This window comes from Globicephala melas, chromosome 17, assembly GCF_963455315.2.
Source record: "Globicephala melas chromosome 17, mGloMel1.2, whole genome shotgun sequence".
Classification (NCBI taxonomy): Eukaryota; Metazoa; Chordata; class Mammalia; order Artiodactyla; family Delphinidae; genus Globicephala; species Globicephala melas.
In genome coordinates, this window is record NC_083330.1 from 3,014,293 (window position 1) to 3,029,408 (window position 15,116).

The 15,116-nt window shown below is 42.1% G+C and overlaps 1 long non-coding RNA gene across 3 annotated transcripts; it reads right to left on the reverse strand.

The window, feature by feature from the left end:
- Window positions 1-309: 309 nt before the first annotated feature.
- LOC132593776 (uncharacterized) lies at window positions 310-11,595 on the reverse strand. 3 transcript variants are annotated; one of them, XR_009559602.1, is made up of 4 exons: window positions 11,412-11,595; window positions 4,719-4,936; window positions 2,854-3,118; window positions 310-1,498 (listed from the first exon to the last, which is right to left on the reverse strand). It is a non-coding gene; the product is annotated as an uncharacterized lncRNA (long non-coding RNA). The 3 variants fall into 3 exon arrangements; XR_009559600.1 differs by lacking the exon at window positions 4,719-4,936; XR_009559601.1 differs by lacking the exon at window positions 11,412-11,595 and having other exon boundaries at window positions 4,719-8,376.
- Window positions 11,596-15,116: the final 3,521 nt, after the last annotated feature.

A 15,116-nucleotide genomic window follows, 5' to 3' on the forward strand; every position in this document is an offset into this window, starting at 1 on the left:
TCTTGACCCCACAGATTGATCAAGTTGAATGAGAGTCATATTTCTTCCTCCTGACCTTCCAGGTAATTAACAATACGAAGGTCACACAGTTTGTGTGTTGGAGAAGCCAAATAAATGCTATTTGAAGTGCAAACACCATAACTCAGGTAGTGTCCCTTCATTTCTAGACTCTAACTCAGAAAGTGTGTTTCCAGTTCACATTTACACCCAAGTGTACCATCCAGGAATCAGTGTGAGCGCAGGTCCATGTGCCCGATGCACGGCGAGGACAAACAAACCGGAACGTCAGGGTTTGGAGCATAGAAAGGTTTATTGCAAGGCCAAACAAAGAGACGAGGTGGCTCACGCCCCAAAAAGCCCCGAGCTCCCCGAAGGGTTTCGGCAAAGCACATTTAAAAGCCAGGTGAGGGAGGGGGTGTCGCAGGGTACGAGATCAGCTTGTGCACAATTCTCTGATTGGCTGATGGTGAGGTCGCAGGGCGGTGTCACAGCCTTTAACATTATCAGTCCTTAGGCTCCAGGAGGCCTGGGGCTGTGTGCTCAAGGTCGTCAAGTAATTAACGTCTTCCATTTGCTGGGGGGTTTTGACATCTGTAAAGCAACTCAGGAAATGTGCGTCAGATACTGTTATCCGGGTACTTGAGAGAGGAGCTCCAGCAGAAGGGGTCTGTTCCTGGAAGCCCCCATAGGGTCCTGCTTGGTTAGAAGAGTGAGTAATTTGTAGTGTTCGGGAGGAAAAAAAGACACAATATATTAAGAATATAACTCTGCAGGTTCTGCCTAGACCTTTTTCTCAAAACATGATTTATTATAGAGAATATAACATCTCTTGAGTAAAATAGAAGTAGGTGATACGGAAAACAAATAGAGCAGGAAAAGTCTCTGTTCTCGAGACAAGCCTTCATTCTTTCAGGTCACGTGTGCTATCTTGACTCAAACCATCCAGGTCAAAGTTGGCATGGTCTCGTCCTGGTTGTCAAAGCCAACTGGAAGTCAAAAGTATATAAAAGTCCAGCTAGTGAGGAACCCCTGAGCAGGTCCTACTTGCCAGGCACCGGAATAAAGACTGAGAATGTCAAGTAGGAGCCAGTCAGCATCTCTCCTCTTGACTCAGTGCTCGGAGTAGAGACAGACCCCAAGGTGGGAACTGATAAGAGGCTTCAACGGTGTGAACAGAGGGCTATGAACACACAACAGAGAGAGATCAAGTTTACCAGGTGGTCCAGGAAGCCTTCATTTGAGGTGGACCTTGAAAGGAGTTTGCAGGGCCTGAAAGAGGAGCTCAAACCATGTTCAAAGCCAAGGCTGTGAACACGGGGCGCGTCCGGGAAGAGCAAATGCTGGTCAGTGTAGTGGCAGCCCTCCTGGTCTTTTGCAGAACCTCTAGGAGCGCTGAAGCTGGGCCAGGATGCTTGGGCCAGATTATTCTAGAGCTGCTCCCACTGGAGTCTGATGGGCTTAGCGTTTGGGTACTATCCCATGCTGGACGGCAGCTGAGCTGTTCTCAGAGAGGGAACAATGAAAATGCTTTGTAGTCGAACAGTCTTTTTTAACTTTTAAAAACTGCTTTTAAATCCATGTTCTCTGTCTAGCAAGTATCTAGGGTGGCTGAGCTGAGTTCTTGATTTGTGTTCATTAAAACAAATGAAGGAGAGAAAAGGCAAATTGTCTGTATCACTCAGGTAAAAGAATCTTTATGCTATTTCCTGCAAAGTGTAGGCAAGAGATTATTTGGTGGTTTAAATTGCTCTATTACCACCTCCAAGAAATGCATCTCTGTCTTCCACGTACCCCTGCTCAGTAGATCTGTCCTACTTCCAACCACCCCTGACTGGGATCCCTGGCCTCCACCTACTCACAAGTTCTCATACATGTACATGCTCCCTAGTGAATGGACACGACTTTTAAAAAAACTTTGCGCATTTCAGAATGTATGAGAAATAAGTATTTTATCCAAGTCTCTGTGAAGTGTGTGTTTTAAATGCCTTAAGAACTCCTATAATAAATACAACAACTGCAAAGCTTTGACACTTGAAAGCAACCAGACCGGACTTCCCTGGTGGCGCAGTGATTAAGAATCCACCTGCCAATGCAGGGGACGTGGGCTCGAGCCCTGGTCTGGATGATTCCACATGCCGCGGAGCAACTAAGCCCATGCACCACAACTACTGAGCCTGCGCTCTAGAGGCCGCGAGCCACAACTATTGAGCCCGTGTGCCGCAACTACTGAAGCCCGCGCGCCTAGAGCCCGTGCTCCGCAACAAGAGAAGCCACCGCAATGAGAAGCCCGCGCACCGCAACGAAGAGTAGCCCCCGCTCGCCGCAACTAGAGAAAGCCCGCGCGCAGCAGCGAAGACCCAACGCAGCCATAAATAAATAAACAAACAAACAAATAAAAGCAACCAGACCTCCCCTGGCTGAATTAACAAAAACCAAGACTTTACCCTTCCTCTGAGACAGTGAAGTCTGATTATTTAGCACACCTTAAAAACAGTTTTTCCTCACTACTGTAGCATGTTTCCCATGAAAGAGACAGTATCTTTCTTCATCTTATGGACCTGCTCGTGATTTCTATGAATCTCCCAATTAAACAAAACAGACCCATTAAAAAGCCATCCCCCTGCTACCTTCTAAGACGGGGAAAGCATCTTTCCAACAGTGTTGCCATTTCTTACTTTACAGATGTCCCCATAACATTCACGTGGCAGCTAATTCCAACAGTTTACACATATACATCCATAGTTCATATTGTAAAATATTTTAAGGCACAAGGTATTTTGTACATGCTTCCACGTACATGTAAGACATCTAACAGAGGGCCGTGAGTCTGTCTCCATTTTCTCATCCACTTACCCATCCTTGAGTGTTTCTGCCTCCAGTCTGGCCTCGCTGGCATCTTTTCCCTGGTGAGTAGATCTCCATTTTTTTATTGTAATGCAAGAGAATAAACAAGGGTTGGTCTTTGGCAAGAATGATGCCAAGATGCTAAAACGACAACTTAAACTGAAAATCAAATTTGTTTTACTGTAATGACACCACTTACTTTCCAAAAGCAACAGAACAGAAGGCATTTCCATCAGCCTCTTGGCAACCAGGTCGGAGACACTATTCCATCACTCTTTAGCAGAAAAGAAGAAAAGCGATTTAAGGATTAAAAAAGAGCACAGGGCTTCCCTGGTGGCACAGTGGATGAGAGTCCGCCTGCCGATGCAGGGGACACGGGTTCGTGCCCCGGTCCGGGAAGATCCCACATGCCGCGGAGCGGCTGGGCCCGTGAGCCATGGCCGCTGAGCCTGCGCGTCCGGAGCCTGTGCTCCGCAACGGGAGAGACCACAACAGTGAGAGGCCCGCGTACCGCAAAAAAAAAAAAAAAGAAAGAAAGAAAAAAAACCTATGTCTTCTTCAGGAACCCTACTGAATCTTTGAAGTAACTCATAAGGATCTTAACTGGCTGCGAATTTCTGAATTATTTCTCTGCTACACTGTGTTCCATGACGTTCTTCTTGCTGCTCTAATGGAAGCTATTTTCCCCAATGGGCTTTAATGTCTCTAGTCTAGTTCAAAGCCAGTAAAATTGATCTTTTAGAAAGACATTCCTAATATGGCAGTAAATAAGATATTAAAGCAATGTTAAGCTCATTTTTTTATGTTACAGTGTTTATGAGCAAATGGTTTGAAGTCTGTTTGCAGTATAAACTGTAATTTTAAATGGCCCCCAAATTAGTAAAAATGCTAGTCTGCCCTCAGCTCCTTGCTTTTCCCCATTTACTAACATTCTGGAATAAGCTTTGTATAGTTTATTTAAAAAAAAAAAAAAAAAAGCCAGGGATGTGCAAATATCACCCTAGAATTACAAAAAAATGGTTTCAAAAGGTTAAACAATTCACCACCAGTATCAGTAAACACAACTGCTAGATGAGAGAAGAATATCTGAACGAAAGAAGAGGTATTGAATTATGTGGTTTCAAGAGGCTCTTAACAATAAAAGATTTGAAATTATTATTTATGATACACCTTAGTTAGCCAGAATCCAGTCTTTCAATAATTCCAGACCCATGCCAACTCTACCATACTTAGAGAATTTTTTTCAATAGCAAAATTTGAAATAAAAACTGGTTTTCACCTAATCCTAAGATAGGCATATATTTCAACTAACCAGAAATACTATGCTGGTTAATTGCCCTTCCTACTAACAGCAACTCTGAACTCCTTTAAGATGAGTAACTGTAGTAACAAAAGTGGGTTTGATGATGACTTAGGCACTTACTAAGGCCTCAGTAAGGATTTGTTGAATGAGTAAAAGTTAGAAGAAAAACATCCTGAAAATAGAAAGGTATGCTCAGTTCAATTAGTATTTGAAAATTTTAGAACGTGCAAAATCAAGAATAGACAAGAGGGGCTTCCCTGGTGGCGCAGTGGTTGAGAGTCTGCCTGCAGATGCAGGGGACGTGGGTTTGTGCCCCGGTCCAGGAGGATCCCACATGCCGCGGAGCGGCTGGGCCCGTGAGCCATGGCCGCTGAGCCTGCGCGTCCAGAGTCTGTGCTCCGCAATGGGAGAGGCCACAACAGAGAGGCCCCCACCGAAAAAAAAAAAAGAAATAAAGAATAGACAAGAGAAAGGAGGAGGAGCAGAGGAAGGCACAGCACCCAGGAAGGACTGGTAAAGCAGACAGCAGCAAAATGCAGTTATAAGAGGGCTTTCACATAATAAAGGATACGCTCCATCAGGCAGACAAGAGAGTCAGGAAACAAAACATGACAGAAAAACTGGTCGAAATTCTGGAAGAAATCCGCAGATTTAAGCATAATCACTAGTGGTAAGGAGAATTTAACTGCTTCGCCACCAGTTCATTAATCAGGCTTTCGCTGAAGTTGCTTCTCCCGATGTCTAGCAGTTAGAGGAATGAGGTCACATGGCTGGTGCTGAGAGAGAAAGCTATCCAGAAAACATTGCAATATTGAGAGAGAAAAAATTCGTACAGCATAATACAATGCAGTTTATTTTTAAATGCACTGGAATAATTTAAATAAGTTCACAGGAATGTTTGGAATGATATGCATTAATCGGTTAACTTCTGAGGCAAAACATGGTACTGCCAAGGGCAAGAGAAGGGTATGATGAAGAGAGGTCTCACTCCTCACAAACTGTATTTTCTGTGCTGGTCGCTATATTTACAAGCAGATTGCTTTACTCTATTACTTGTGTAAAATGTAATGAAGATATTTTTAAATATCATACACACACACACAAAGAATTAACAAACTCTAACTCAAAATTTTCAGGTAGTAGCAGGATATAAAAAAGAGTAAAATAAAAAAGTTAATATTTCCAGTACTGTTACTTTAAAACATGAATCAGATAAATAAATAAAAATATGTGTGTTTCCATTTTTTAAGATAAAAGTAATTATAGACATTTTGGAAATTAGGAGAAAACTGTTTATTGTGTTAGCATGATAGAATTATCAGTTACCCATCTAAAGCTTTTTTTTTCCCCCTCCAATACTTTCCCAATAATATTTTATATACTTTTACTAAAACTGTAACAAAAATGTAGCATGCTTTTTCACTTTACACAAGAATCCTTATAAGCATCGTGTTTAAGAATCAGATTATATCCCACTCCTGACACCAAAAAAAAAATCAGATTATATTCCATCATAAGAATGAACCATATTTGCTTAATTATTCCTCGACTTCTGAGAATTTTGAAAATTTCTTACTTTACTCTTAGGGAACTGGAAACTTTTCTGTGTATAACATTTCGCACACTTTGGATTACTCCCTCAGGGCAAATTCCCAGCCATAGAATTAGTATAATAAATGGGCATGAATATTTTAATGACTCAATATAAATCGCAAAGAGTGGTATCACTTTCCAATATACCTCACACAGTGCTCTCCAAGGGATCCAGGAAGTGGTTACCAATATGCAAATACTTGATGTGTTGTCGCTACATTGAAGTGTATCTTTTAAACTTTTGTTACATTTTTCTCCTTAGTCATTCTTTACATACAAGAATGCCTTTGATTTTTATATATTAATCTATCACTTTATTCACGTTTCATTTTTTTAATTTTCAAGTGATTGCTTTGATGTTTTAGTCATAAAAAATTAAATATGCTTTTAACTACAAAGTGGTCAGTTTTCTTCCTCGCCAATATTTATATACTTATTTCTGTTCCATGTCTTATTATAGAAAACAGAACATCCAAGCTAATGTTTAAAAAACAGTGATGATACCAACCCTTCTTAATTTGATGCTAATTTTAGTGGTCTCTACAGACGCAGCATTGCATTTAATCTTGGCTTTGTGTAAGAAGCCGTACTACTGTTCTGACTGTCTCTGTTATCTGTCTCAGGATGGGTGTTGAGTTTTAGAAGTTAATGTCTCCATGTTTATGGACACAAACCCATGTTTCATTTATATGGAATCATCATTACGTTACTGAACAAACCTGGGTCTGCTGACCCGATGCACAGCAAAGCCAACCTACTGATGCCAGATTGTGGGGAAGGAAAGTACAGCATCTATTGCAAGGCACTAAACAAGGATCACTGCAGCTAATGCTCAAAAGACCCAAAACTCCTCAATGGCTTTTAGGGAAGGGGTTTTAAAGCCAAGGAGAGGGACAGAGTCTCAGGGTGCATGATCAACTCATGGACATTATTCTGATTGGTTGGTAGTGAGGTCAATTATCAGTCTTCATTTGACTTGACATATCAGTAATGTTCAATACATTTAGCCACTCTCTCCTTGAAACACATCTTCACCTGGCACCCAGGACATGACGATTTCTTATTTCTTAACCTGTCTCTGCTTCCTTTGCTGGATTCCTTCTCATCTTCCAGATCCTGAGAAGTTTAGCGCTTCAAAATTCCAACCTCCCCTCTGGTCTGCCCAATCCACCTATATGCTGACTACTCCCAATTTCCTATCTTTAGCCCTGAACCCTCCTCTTAGCCAAATTAACGAAGGCACTTCAAATGTAACATTATAAAATCAGATTATTTTCCCTCCAAAATTTGTTTGTACCATGTTTTTGTCATATTAGTATATGAATCCCCATTCTTACAGTTACTCAAAGCTAAAAACACAGGAGTCACCCTTACCTCGCCTTTAGGAATGTATCCGAATCTGATTACTAACCACCACCTACACTGCTACTATTCTGGTCCAAGCCATAGTTTTATGTTACCTTCACCATTACAGCAGCCTGTTGAATTTTAATTCCCACTCTTGTACGGTCTACTATGTAGCAGCAAAAATGTTCCTTTTAGAACGTAAATCATATCACATCGCTCCACTGCCTGAAATTATTGCTCAAGTAAAAACCAAAATCTTTAAAACAACCTGTGAGACTCTATCATCTGTACCAACCTCACCCACCACATCCGCTCTGATCTCATTTCCTTCCAAGACTTTCTTTGTCTTTTCATCCCAGGCCCACCGGCCTCTTCTCTTTCCCAAAACAAGCATGCTTACGATATACATATGGTTCATTTCATCTGGACCTCTACCAAAATCTCACGTTATCCTGGGGGACAACTCTGTATCTTAAAAATTATACCCTATTTTTGTCACTCTCTACTTCTCTTAGATTTCTTCAGTTTTTTTCAAAATAGCATAAACCACTACCTAATAACTTATTCATATGTTTACTTGCTAATTATGTGGGGAAACAACACACATACAGACACTCAGACACATAAACCTCAACAGAGCAGGGACTTTGTTATTTTATTTACTGACTTATCCCAAATAATTAGATAAGATCCTGGCCCCAGGTAGACCCACCATAAGTATTTGTTGAATGAATGAATGAAGCCAATTTCTTCATGAAGCATTGACTGAATTTCTGTTAGGTATCAAACACTGCCCTAAGCATGATAATACCTTTAAATTTTTTCTAACAATTCTAGCCATCTAAAAATTAAATACACTTATCTGTATTTTAGTTATGAAGTTATGAGAGATTAAGGACTTGCTTAAGGTTACATAGTTAGTAACAGAATTGGATTTCAGTCTTTTAATTTCAAGCTTTTATCTCTATTACCCCCGTTATCAATAATGTTGGGTGCCTTGGATAACCACAGAATAGAATCCATGGAGACAGGATTAAAAGCCAGACACCACTGAGAACCATTCTAAGTAGCTCTCAGCATCTAGTTTTATAATCTTTTGTCAAATTACAAGGGCCAGTATTCAGACTAGAATATTGAACTTCTGCAGGAAATGTGTTCTTCTCATGTGTAGAGCTAGGAAGCAGCATCCTTTCCATCAGAGGAATGGGCTGACGGTCAGTCTAAGCACCTGGGATTTCCACACACTTTTGTCACATTTATTGGACTAATAGATTTGAAGAATGGTTTAAAGCAAAATTAGTGGTGCAAAAAAAATCTCTGCCTACAGTCACATGATTTGTCCCAATTATGCATTTTCTAATTAGGAAATAAAGGTGTCTATAATTTGCTCCAGATGAAATTTGTTCGTTCCTGTTCAATCCTACTTCAGCAGCTGCACTTCCAGGGCCACCAAAGAGAGTATATTGTTCTAAGGAAAGATATTTTCTTACACCGCACACAAGTAAGTCTCAAACAATCCAATCCTAAAGAATAGTTTTGCTAAAACTCATCCTCTTGTGACCTTAGCTTAGAGGTTGTTCAAGAAAAGGCCCAGTGAGTGCAGAACAGTAGGAAACGGTCAATTTTCCCTCACTTCAGGGCCGAGTCTGGAAAATCAAGTCTGTATTTGGACTTGATGTTGGAATACTCTGAACACGTAACTTTAATATAAACCTATGGCAAAGATTATGCATTTCATGTTCTTAAAAGAGATTATAAACCACATGTTTTGTTTTTATTAGAAGCATTCCTTGTTTCTGGAAGAGTCTGGAGGTACGTAAGGCCACAGTGGTTTTAAGAAGAGTTTAGGAAAAAGACAAAATCCACTAAAAGTAGGGAGAGAAGATCATGAGACAGCACTACACAAACTGCAGAAGCACCAAAACAGCATTTCTCCTTCTATTTCAGTGTGTAACTGTGAAGTGTCTGGGAAAACGCAACCCTGTAAATGAAATGTATGACATTTGCTTAACCAGGAGTGGCTTAAACTGAGCAAGATTACAGTTTAAAGAAGATTTTGTTTCATCTCATTATAATGAAGTGAAGAAAATAAAAAGACTAGGGATAAACTTGAATCTCTGATTATTAAGGGGATAGTTTTGTTCATATTATTTTGATGTACAGTAAAAGTAAAATTTAGCTAAATTTGTATTGCTCATCAACTGATTATTGTTAGTTTGGATTTCCCAGATTTTATTTCATGAGCTCATTTTTCTTTCCATGGACCCTAGAATAGCTAACTAACCTTGCATGAATGATAGTAGGGTAAATTATATAACAAGTAAAGATGAAACACAGGTGAGACTAAACTAGCCCATGACTAGACATCGATCAGAATACTTTTGAAGAAGAAAAGCAGAAACAAATGTCATGGAAAGACTAAGAAGGGACTGAAATCTACTAGGAACATCAGAATCACAAATGTGTGTGATTTTCTTGTTAGAGTGGAATAGAACAATATTTGCTAGTGAATGAAATAGGTAAAATTTTCATCTCATGTTGATTTCCTATCACAATCTGCATGGAACTTTTCTCCCACCAAGATAAAACCCTTTACCAAAAAAATATAGAATAATCTCATTTAGTTTCATGTCTCCTATCCCTGCTTCCCTCTATCCTTTCATTCACAGAAACTCATGCACTATTGTGTGGAGAAATTTGGTAAAAAAATATTTAAAATAAAATTAGAGGTAAAATTTTAAAAAGGGTCTGCAACATATATACTGCTAATACCCTTAATAGATAAAAAAAAAAAAAACTTCTACAAAACAATAAAAGTACAAAAAAAATCCCCCCCAAATGGACAAAAAACAAGAACAGATAACTCAAAAATAAAAAAATACTAAGTCCCTTTAAATATGTGATAAAGTCAAGTTCAAAAATGAGATGACATTTTTGCCTATTACATTGGCAAAGATAATTCCCGTTCTCAAGAGAGAAATTCGGTGCTATAACTCTTAAAATTTGTATAGCATTCCATTTCCAGAAACTTATGCTAAGGGAATATTCATGCATATATTCAAAGATTAAGCTGTCAGAATGTTCTTTGCATTATTTGAAATGACAAAAGATTAATATTGAGTTAAACATCCAACTATAGAATACTTGGCAAAAATTATAAAGCATCAGTATAACAGGATCTTATAAAGTCACTAAAAAGGCCAGAGAAGATTATTTAATGATTAAAAAAAATCAATTCCATTTTATCAAGCAGAAAACTAGATTGCTAAATACTATAGTGAATAATCCCTGATTAAATAAAATACATAAGTATTTTCTAAAGTTTCTACAATGAATGTTGATTCCCTACTAGTAAGAAAAATAGGCTTACAATTAGGCAAAGTTTAGATGTAATACTATGTGAACAGAGCAGAAATTCAGTGTCTTCTTCTCACTTTCCCTCCCAATATAAACACCGAAAACTTCACTTGCACTTGTTGTTATAAAATTGTATTTCTGTATTTCACCTCTGTATTATTCTCTCTTCTCACTAATGATCTCTGTACATATATATATTATAATACAAACTTGAAGTAAGCCTTTAGGGAAGGAGGGCCAGTTATTTTAACTTATCACTTAGAATAGCTTCTCACAAAAATAAGTACTAAATTAATTTTTTGCTTCTATGACGTAAATCACTAAACAAGGACGGGGAATGCTAAGCCCCTTAAAATTAATGTCCTCAAATTAACTTTTTCTCAAACAAGCTGCCTTCTGACCATAAAAACACCATCTGCCCTTCATCAGAAACCCTCAGAAATTTAATCATCTTCACTGCAGACTTCCCACTCTCCCCCATGTAATTGGTTACCTCATCCACCCATGTCACTCTCAGTGTCCCTTCCTGCCCATCCCCACTGCCACTGCCTTATTCTAAGCCCTCATCCCCTCAATTCTGGATCTTCCGGATTGTCTCATAGCTGCCCTTCCTAACTCTGGGATATGTCCATGTAAATCCAACCTCCTTGCTACTGTCAGCCTACTTTTTCATAAATATCCCTTTAACCAAGTCACTTCTCTGCTTTATAACCTTAAAGAGTATTTCCTCCAAATGAAAGCTAGCATCATACTAAACCACTGTTTGTTTCATGAGCTCTTTTTTTGTTTGTTTCACCACTGCCCACTTTAATTTCTAAATTCCCCAATATATGCCTTTCCTCTGGTCCAACTATATTCTGTCCACACGTAAATGCACCATGTTCATTTATACTTCTGGGCTTTCTCTGAGGTGACTTGTTTCACGGGTAATACCTTTCTTCCTCCCGAGCCATTTCCCAAATCGTACCCATCTATCCAGCCTCAGCTTGTCACAGTTTCTGTAAGTCTTCTTTAATATCCCCTGTAGATCTCTTCCTTCTTCAAACGCTTTTAGCACCCGAAGTCTGGATCACAAAATTTAGTGTGTGCGAGTCCTGACGTTACTTGGGCTTTGTTTCACGCTTGCGCTTCTCCCCGTATTACACAACACCTCCTGGTAGCCTGTCTTACACCCAGTAGTTTGCTCCGCCCACCCCTTCCCTAAATTGCCCCTCCCGCCAGCACTGGTAACCACTAGTTTGTTCTCTGTACAGTGAGTCTTGCTTGCCATTGGCTTTTGGAAACAAGGTAGCAACCTGCAATCTGCGGGCAGGTTGGAAGTGCAGAGCAAGCCCCACCAGAAGAAGGCCCCGGGCGGCTCCTTCGCCTGCCAGCAGCTTCTTTTGTGTCCTTCGCCAATAAAACGGTCCAGGTCAGGGCTCAGCAATCTTTCCCATTAAAAAAGGACAGAAAATTAGTGTATCATGTTTTTGCCAAACCAGCGTCTGTTACCATGGAAACCTACAAGACTCTGAAGTTAGTAGCAGAAAACCCTGGGTCTGGATCCACTTTGCCTTCAGTGTCACCTGGTGTCATCACGGGGTCTGGATGTGTCTGGGCCACTGGGCCCTGGTTGTTGTTAGAAACGATTCGTGACTTTTATACTGGGATCTGGAAAAATCCGCATCACATTTGTTTAGGCTGAATGCTCCGCACGCGTGGCGCTAACAGAACGTGCACGGGAAGAGGGCGCCAGGTGGGGAGGATCTCCCACCGCGGGAAGGGTGAGCAGCCAGGCCGCGCCCCACCCCGGACGCTGAGGTGTGGGCGTTCTTCTCCCATCGCAGCGCCGTGGAGCAGGAAAGCAGGGTGCTGGGAGGGGGCTCCGGACCCGTTCGTTCTGCGGACAGCTGTGGGCCGGGGCCTGAGCCGGGCCGTGAGCGCTCAGAGGCGGACAAACAGCTTCGCCCTCACCCGAGTGAATGGGAGGCGGCATTTGAAAGGAGTGGCAAGAACGTAGGTGGGTCCGTGCCGGGAAGGACAGGCCACGCGCAGGCGCCCCAGGACGGATGTGGACGTGAAGCAGGCCGCTGAGTGCAGTGGAGCAGAGCCAGTGCGGGGGGGGGGGGGGGGGGGGGGTTGGGGGGGGAGGGAGCCGGCCAAGGAGATGGGCTGTCACCGGGAATGGTCACCTTGCCACACACCTGCGTGACCTTGAGCCGGGGGCCCGCCTCTCCCACCTCCGAGACTTACAAGAAGGAGAAACAAGAGCCCAACGAGCTTCCGGCCGTGGCACAAGCTCCGCGCCTGGCAGGGCTCATGGCTTAGCCCTGGCACCTGCCTTCGCAGAACGCAGGCGGGCCCCAAAGTGCCCTCCGGCTCCAAGATCCGGTGCATCCGTACACAAAGCTGGTTCTTCACTCTGCACACGTATCACACAAAACAGTTTAAACAGTAGCATGCACTGACACTCTTAAAGAAAGCAAGACAGAAGTGGAGAGGGAAAACGCTGTTTATTTCCAGAGACCGTTGTGGTAAGTCACAGACAGAGGATGACACGCATCTGAAAGCCGCAGCCCAGGAGCAGCCGGGATGTGAAGGGAACTTGGGTCTGGGCTTCGCTGGGCCACTCGGTCACCTGGGACTTCAGCAAGTCCCTGTGCCCTGCTGGGCTGCAGCTTCCGCCCTGGGATCGTTTTCACACTTTTAGACTCTAGCCACGGAACAATTTTTATTATGAAGAAAATTCGAAGCATGGTTTCTACTAAACGCACATCACCTCCACACTACGTCAAAACATCCCGCGTCAAAGCATGGTCAAGTGGGGCATCTGTATGCTCTGTTCTGTTTCAGCTGCTCTCAGTATGGTTTCTTCATCCCTCTTTATCCCCTCGTCTTATTACTGCTGCTGTTCCCTCCTCTAAGCTCTCTTCCAGGGAGAGTCTATCCACTTCCACAGATGAGGCCCCAGATTGTACCTCCCCCCCTTCTAATGGCTTTCCAACAACTCGATGTTCCCAGGGCGCTCCGCACACGCACCTCTGCCCTCCAGGTGTCTACCCGCTCTCACACTCCCTCTAATCCTCGACCCCAGTCTCTCCCCATCGCTCCCTACCACTGCCTCGTCCACAGTCTCGCCATCTCTCTCCTGGGTCTGTCAGTACCTTTCCTGCTGGTCTTCCCACCCCCAGCTCCTGCCTGCCCTAAATCCATCCTCCACACTACTGCCGGGATGATTTTTCAAAAGAAAAATGTGATGATCGTTACACCTCTGCTTAAAATCTTTCAATGGCTAACCGTGGCCTAGAAGATCAAATCCAACTTCCAGCTTAACGTACAAGGAATTTCTCATCTCATCTCAACCCACCGACATCTCTGGCCTCATTCTTGATGACGCCCTTTTCAAAGTCTCAGCTTCAAGGAATTCTCACTGCCCCGGAACTGCCCAGGCTTCACCCGCATTCGAGGTGCCCCTACACTAATCACACTGCAGTAACTACCCATCAATCCCCACCTCCAAGTTCTTACCTTCTCGTCGACAGAGAGCATTGTGTTACTCACATTTGTACCTCCCAGGTCTGTAATAGCATCCTCTGTGTGGCAATCCCTCCGTGAACGTTAATTAAACGAAGCGGAAAAAATCAATTATTTGTTTCTGAGCCTTGAAAGAAGAGGAAAGTGGTATCTTGGAAAAGGACCTTGAACAGAAAAGGTATCATCACTGTCTCAGTAAACTCTAACTTATATCTCCATTAAGACACCAACACAAGTAATAACACTTTATTATTCCTATACAAGGCAGCTAGTAATTTGACCATAGGTAGCCTAGACATGTTCAAGGTCCCACTGTCCCTGCCAGACTTTGTTCCGTATTTTCCCTGATTAACATAAAGTAAACTTCTCCAGAGCATAATCACTTAGATGCTCTAAACACAGTGCCTGATTTTTTTCAGTCCACTAAGATATTATTTAGAACTTTTCCATTGCTGAGTATTTCTCAGGCCCTGAGAAACACAGTGCTGCTTCCAAAAGGCACTGACATTCTCAGGATTTCCCTGTGAGCTGGGATAACTTGGTTATGTACAATCGACCAAGAACAGGTTGGGCTTTAAATTTTCCATCACTGGCGGAATTTCCTCTGTTCAAGTTGACCCCAAAGTTTAATTTAGATTGTGCAGAAAGAACGTGTTGATCGACTGGCCATTCCATCAGGTGCGACTCACCAGGTGACATCAGTTAAACCTGCAGCTGTCCGGAGCAGATTATGGTGCATTGAACTGACCTTATTAAACAGGAAGAACAACTAGAATGTGAAATCAAATCCAAGGTGCTTCTGCGGGAAGACAGGAACACAAATCCTACAAATGAATATTTCAGCACAGCACGGATGGTCATTTAATTCGAAGACTCTGGTTTGCCAGAGAAAGTCAGCGAGCGGAACGCGCAGCTGATCAATCTTAATGCGACTCTAATGGCTAAAGCGATCCTGAGGGGTGTCGTGTGCAGACTGAAAAAACAAGCACAATGACACAGCGGTTCTCAAAAGGCCTGCAGACAACTGCAACTGGATAGAGAAGGAAAAGGGAAAAGAAAATCCAGTTGCAAGAGCTGATCTAAAAATTAGGTTTAGAAAGTGTATTTTTTCAGTAAAAAGGGCCCATATCCTATTATAAATCCTGACAAGCTCAACTGC